Consider the following 6,291-nt stretch of genomic DNA (forward strand, 5'->3'; position numbering starts at 1 on the left):
GAGAGAGTGGAGAGAGAGAGACAGAGAGAGAGTGAGAAAGTGAGACACAGACAGACAGACCGTGAGAGAGTGAGAGAGAGAGGGAGATAGAGAGAAAGAGTAAGAGAGAATGGGAGAGAGAGGGGAGGATGGAGGGAGAGAGGGGAGAGAGAGAGAGAGAGAGAGAGAGAGAGAGAGAGAGAGAGAGAAATGCCGTCCAGGAAGCGACGGATAGTGCAGAGGATGTTTGTTTGGTTGTTTGTTTGTTTGTTCGTTTGTTTCAGTAAAGAGAAGCACATAAGACAGGCTGACAGAAACAACAGAAGGAAAGTAAAGATGTAGGACCTACCAATGGTGACCCCCAACGACCCACAAGCAGGCAGACAGACAGACAGACAGACAGACAGACAGACAGACAGACAGACAGACAGATAGACAGGCAGACAGAGTTAAAGAAAGAGAGCGGGAGAGATAGAGAGAATGGAAGAGATAGAAAAAGAAAAAAGAAAAAAGGGAGCGAGAAGCAGCTGATCGACAAGCACATCTATCTTTTCTGTGACATGTGTTTTTCCTGTAGGGCTGCCCAATCTTTAAAAGTTTCCAAAATTTCACTTTCTCTGAAGTCTGACTTCAACGTCTGGAGAACACTCTCCGACCCTGCAGAGATGAAGAGGCTGGCAATGACTTTTAAAGTGGGCCTAAAGAGGTGCGCATTAAACTCAAAGGGCATTGCGAACCCCATTTGAAGAGCTCATGGAAATATTTCTATACCAGATAGGAATCTTTGTGGCAAAGTCACATACAGTATATTGGAAAATGTTCTTGTTTCTACCCACTACAAAACTAAATCTTACGTGGATGAAAATTTAAAAAGCACCAAAATTGAACTTGTACAGATCTGGGTGTGTAGATTGCATGAATTCCAGGAAATAACAATTACTTTTGGCTAAGAACGTTAAAATGCATTTTGTGTAGTAGTAACATATCACATCCTTAAGTTTTCCTTATATGTGTATTATATTATATTATAGACATAGATATAGATATAGATATAGATATAGATATAGATATATATATATATATATATATATATATATATATATATATATATAGAAACAGACACGATCTTCACTGCAAACCCCCTCCCCCCCCCCACAACCCCCAAAAAATCCTCCCAAAAAATGCCGACACATAAAAAGCAAGAGTCAACAGACATCTCTCCACCCACCAATCATCCCCAGATAGCAGAGTCCACTATGAGGAATATAGACGCACAGAATAAGTTCCCCTGGCAGTGCCTTACGTTACTGCTGTCGTAACTAGGGCTGGGCAATGAGTCGCTTTAGCAAAATCCGGATTTTGTTAGTGCACCCCTTCGGCAAATTTTTAATAGTATGCTCTGAACCGCTTCGGCAAATGGGTTAGAATCACTTCGACAAACGGGTTAGAATCGCTTCAACAAATGGATGCACCCACTTCGCCAAGAGAGTCTGAATTCAGAAAATGTTTCATTGAGAATTATCCGGTTATCCTTATAGATTATCCGGATTTTGCCCCTCTCGTCGTAACCTCATAATCGCTCATCATAGGGCCAACGACCGGCCAATAACACACAACGCTCACCAGGCATAAACGAAGGTGACAGACGCGAGTGGTATATGGTAGCCCACACAGCCGTATGGAACTGATAATCGTATTAACACAGTTGGATTCTTTTGTTTCGTTTTGTTTTTCGTTTGTTCGTTTGTTTGTTGTTGTTTTTTGTTTGGGGGGGCGGGAGGGGTAAGTGTTTTACGGCGCTCGCAATTGCATAAGGTCATATGACCACTTTTACTTAGCTTGGTGACCGGCACAAGAACATAACTGCGTGTTTTTTTCTTTAAAAAGGCCTGCTGCGCTCATTAATGTATAATAGAGTTTTTCCGTCAATAAACAAAACCAACAACAACATGATCACCCGCTACCACCACCACCACCACCAAAAACAACACCACCATCGTTATCATCAGAAAATCAGCATCACCATCATCATTACTATCATCTTCATTATCATCATTAACGTTTGGAAAGTAGAGTAGGAGGGAGAGTCTTGTTTGAATTTCAGAGAAAATTACATAACAATATAACATTCTTAAAATGTATTTAATAGACACAGCCCAATGTCTAGACAAAGCTTCTTGGGCTTTCTTATCACCATCATCATCATCATCATCATCATCATCATCATCATCATCATCATCATCATCACCACCACCATCATCATCATCATCATCATCATCATCATCATCATCATCATCTCACAACCCCTCACCCTCACTACTCATTCTCCTTCACCTCTTCAAACATTTGAGTTACCCTCTATCCCCCCCAAAAAAAAACACCTATCCCTGTCACATTTTGCCAGTTGTAAGACACTCCCTTTCGCCGTCTTTGAATCCAAACACATTGACCATGTAACTCCCTTTGTTTTGTTTTAGTAAGCGTTTTACGGCACTAGCAACACAATTAGGTAATATAAGTGCTGAAGATTACAGGTGTTACAAGAGAGTAACAAACACAAAAAAGAAGTAGGGGAGGCAAAGACGATAGATGTTTGATAGGGAAGAAGAAGCAAACCAAACCAGAGCACCCGCCAACCATCCACTTACAAGAGAGTAACAAAGAAGGAGGAGAGATAAAGACAACAGATGTTTGATAAGAAAGAAGGCGCAAACCACACCAGAGCACCCGCCTACCGCCCACCTCCGTATCTCCTTCGGAAAATTCCAAAGTTGTAAAGGTCTGAAAATAGTCATAGTTGACAATCTACTAAATCTTTTTTTTTTTTTGGGGGGGGGGTGTTTTACGGCGCTCGCAACTGCTACCTCAACAGTATACTGCCCAGGCATAGCTGTATCATGCTCATAGCTTTAGTCATTATCAATATCCGATAGACAGCCGAAGAAGACACCTCTTCCTCCATTTTGTTGTCCTTTCCTGCTTCCTACTCATCCCCCACTCCCTCTCCCTCTCTCCTCTCCATCCCTTCTCCCAACTTCCATCCCACTCCCGCCCACCCCCACCCCTGACGAAGTCTGATGGATACTCTTCTGATAGCGGCCCCCACTAACACAATTAGGCCAGACCCGCCCCTGGTTAAGAAGGCACGGGAGGTTGGGGCTAGGGTGAGCAGTTATTTCCATGTGTTACTCACGTCTGGGTGGGGAAAAGAGGGGAAGGAAGACAAATGGATTAAGGGAACGGATACGGCTTGTTACTGGCTATTAAATCACTAAACAGGGAGAGAGGGGGAGGGGAGAGAGGGAGAGGGAGAGAGGGGGGGGGGGACTTGGAGGGGAAAGAGAGAGAGGAGAGAGGTAGAGGGGGTGATTAAATGAGAGGGGGGGGCTGGGAACAAGGGAGACGAATGGATAAATGTGAGGGATACGGCTTGGTATTGTCTACTACAGCTTTAAACAGGGAGACAGAGGGTGGAAGGGGGAGGGAGGGAGAGAGAAACACGGAGGGGGGGGGAGAGAGAGAGAAGACACACACACACAAGTACACAAACACACAAACCTCAAAATAAGAAATACAAACATACCCAGACCAACAAACACCACAGCTCTTCACCCAACCAGCGCGCAGTTTTGACCCCACAACCTCCGACACCCGAAGCGTACCTCACACATTCCTTGACCACTGGGAAATGCCCAACGCCTGTAGCCAATTCCTCTCTGTCGGCCTCGCAGAAACCGCCCCCGAGAGGAGAACAATAGCGAATTAATTCTGAAAAATGAAGACAGATGTGAAGGAGAAGGAAAGAGAGAGCTAACAGAAGCAGCATATGGCGCCCAGTTATAAAATGTGTGGCATCGTTGTGAAATCAGCCTCTCGTCCACATTATAATGAAATCGAAGAAACCCGACATTTTTCGGCCCTTTGGAAAATGTTCATCGATTTTCATTCTACGCTCAACACCCTTCATGTCCATTTTAAAACAAATTTCTCTGTGGATTCCACTAAAAGCCGTTGATTATAAGTTTAAAAATGTAAATTCGCAATATTCAAAGACACTCAAGCTTTGGAAGTCACCAATGTTTGGCGGCCATTTTCTCGCTATTTGCACCTCTGACATCTGACAACTCCTACCTCCTTCAATCGAAAACATCTTGACTTCTAGTTAAGACATCTAGACAAATGAACAATGTTTAAGGTGATACAAAGAAATCCATATGCCCCCAAAAATTGACGAGCGCCTGATTCCACCACACCGGGACACAAATCACTTCGTCCAAAGCGTCCACTCTCTGAAGTGCAATTTCCAGGAAGGAAGGAAACTAAAGTGAACGAGTAAAAGCGAGGTAAAAGCATTTATGAAGGAATGCCATTTTAAAGCGTTTTCAGGGGGAATCCGAGCTCGGGTAATGCGCGATACGACCGTAACATTTTCCACAAAATCTACGATAACGATCGTCTTGGGTGGTAATGGATAGTGCATGTGTCAGTGTGTGTGGGTGTGTGGAGGGAGGGGCGGGGGGTCGGCTAATAGAATGAACGAGAGGAAGAAATCATTATGTTGGCAGGATGAAAAAGATTCGATTTTTGGGCTGGCGAATTCTTGGCTGCGGTTTAAGAAAGTTCAGTGTGATGGCGAGGAGAAAGGAGGGAAAGATCATGTGAGGACGTCATGTGATGCTTCTCTCTCTCTCTCTCTCTCTCTCTCTCTCTCTCTCTCTCTCTCTCTCTCTCTGTGTGTGTCTCTTTCAGTTCTTTCACTGGACCTCGCTTTTTATCGGCTGGACAGTGGACAAGAGATGGATTGCTGATAATACTTTCTTCAGTTTCAATTAAATCCAAACTTATATAAGCTATCAACTTGTATGAAGCACTTGACACTTTGAAGGCGCTCAAAGAAAAAATAGGGGTTCACTGTTGCATTGTCGCACTACATCTTTCCTTCATCTTTGTTTATCACGCCGGCTCCTAGCTTTTAGGTACATCGCCACTTCTCACGAAGTGGAACTGATACGATGCCTCAGCGAACACAACCCGCTCAGTGGTGACGTCATCCTCCCCGGCCAATTCAGCGTTTGCCCACAGAGCGCAAACACGGCTTCTAATTGCCAGTTGGCCTTTCTGTTTCTTACAAAGGAAGGACAAGTCTGCAGTACAAATACATTAATGTTTCGATTTTTTTTTCATCACCCTGACTTTCAGATTAGCTCCTCGTACCCCCCCCCCCTCACTACCCCACCCCCACCCTTGTACCCCCTGACTTTTCCTAATTGGAACTTACTCGACCCACGTCTCAAAACTGAGTTCTGGGTTTGATGAGAGCGCTCGCAGTAGCAAAAAGACATACGGGGAACAGGAGTCAAGTTGGCTGTTTTCAAGTTAGTTCACAACATTGCTCGGCTTTATCTTGTTAAGTTGGTTTGGTTGAATTGAAAAAACTCGTGGTTTAAACTGCAATAGTGAAAACAGCCATTAACATGTTTGGCATTGTACTATCTACATGATATCGTCAAGACAAAAGGTCTGAATGAAATCAAACGTTCTGTTGGGATCAACGAAGGAAGACAAATTCTTCAAATTAGCCCATTCAAAATATTTCACGTTGGATCCCTCCAAAGTCTGGACTTTCTTGTCGGAGTGAAGGATTGTTAGGTCGGCATCGCACCCCACACCAAAAGCGTTTTTCGTCTTCCACAGACTTGTCAAAACTCTACCAACCTTCTTGTTTGCTTTAGTTACAGTTTTACGGCACTTGAAACACAATACGGTAATTTAAGTGCGAAGATTTGAGGTGTTAGCAGAGAGTAACAAGAACAAAATTGAAGTAAAGGGGATACGCACGATAGAAATAGATGTTTGGTAGGAAAGAAGGAGCAAACCACACGAGAGCACCTGCCAACCACCCACTACCAACCTGTGATAACGACGGCTAATGCCAGATACATGTGGGAAACGAAAACATGGAACTGGGATAATTGTGAAAAATGTACCACGCGCGCGTGTCAGCGCATGTGTGAGTGTACGCACGTGTGAGTGAATTTAAGTTTGTGTGAGTGCGTGTAAACGTGCGTGAGTGTGTTTGCTTGGGTGCGTCAGGGAGTGTAATTATGCGTGTGTGTTTGTCTGCCTAACTGTGCATGTGTCTGTCTGTCTGTCTGTCTTCCAGTCTGCCTGTAAACGTGTGATTTAATATATTATATTTTGGTGACTGCATTTAAACGTTAGTGAGTGTTTGTGTGTCGGTAATTCAGAGAGTATCCGAGTGCGCGAATGTGTGTGTGTGTGCGTGTGTGTGTGTGTGTGTGTGTGTGTAGG

This window comes from Aplysia californica, unplaced genomic scaffold (genome assembly GCF_000002075.1).
Source record: "Aplysia californica isolate F4 #8 unplaced genomic scaffold, AplCal3.0 scaffold00309, whole genome shotgun sequence".
Classification (NCBI taxonomy): Eukaryota; Metazoa; Mollusca; class Gastropoda; order Aplysiida; family Aplysiidae; genus Aplysia; species Aplysia californica.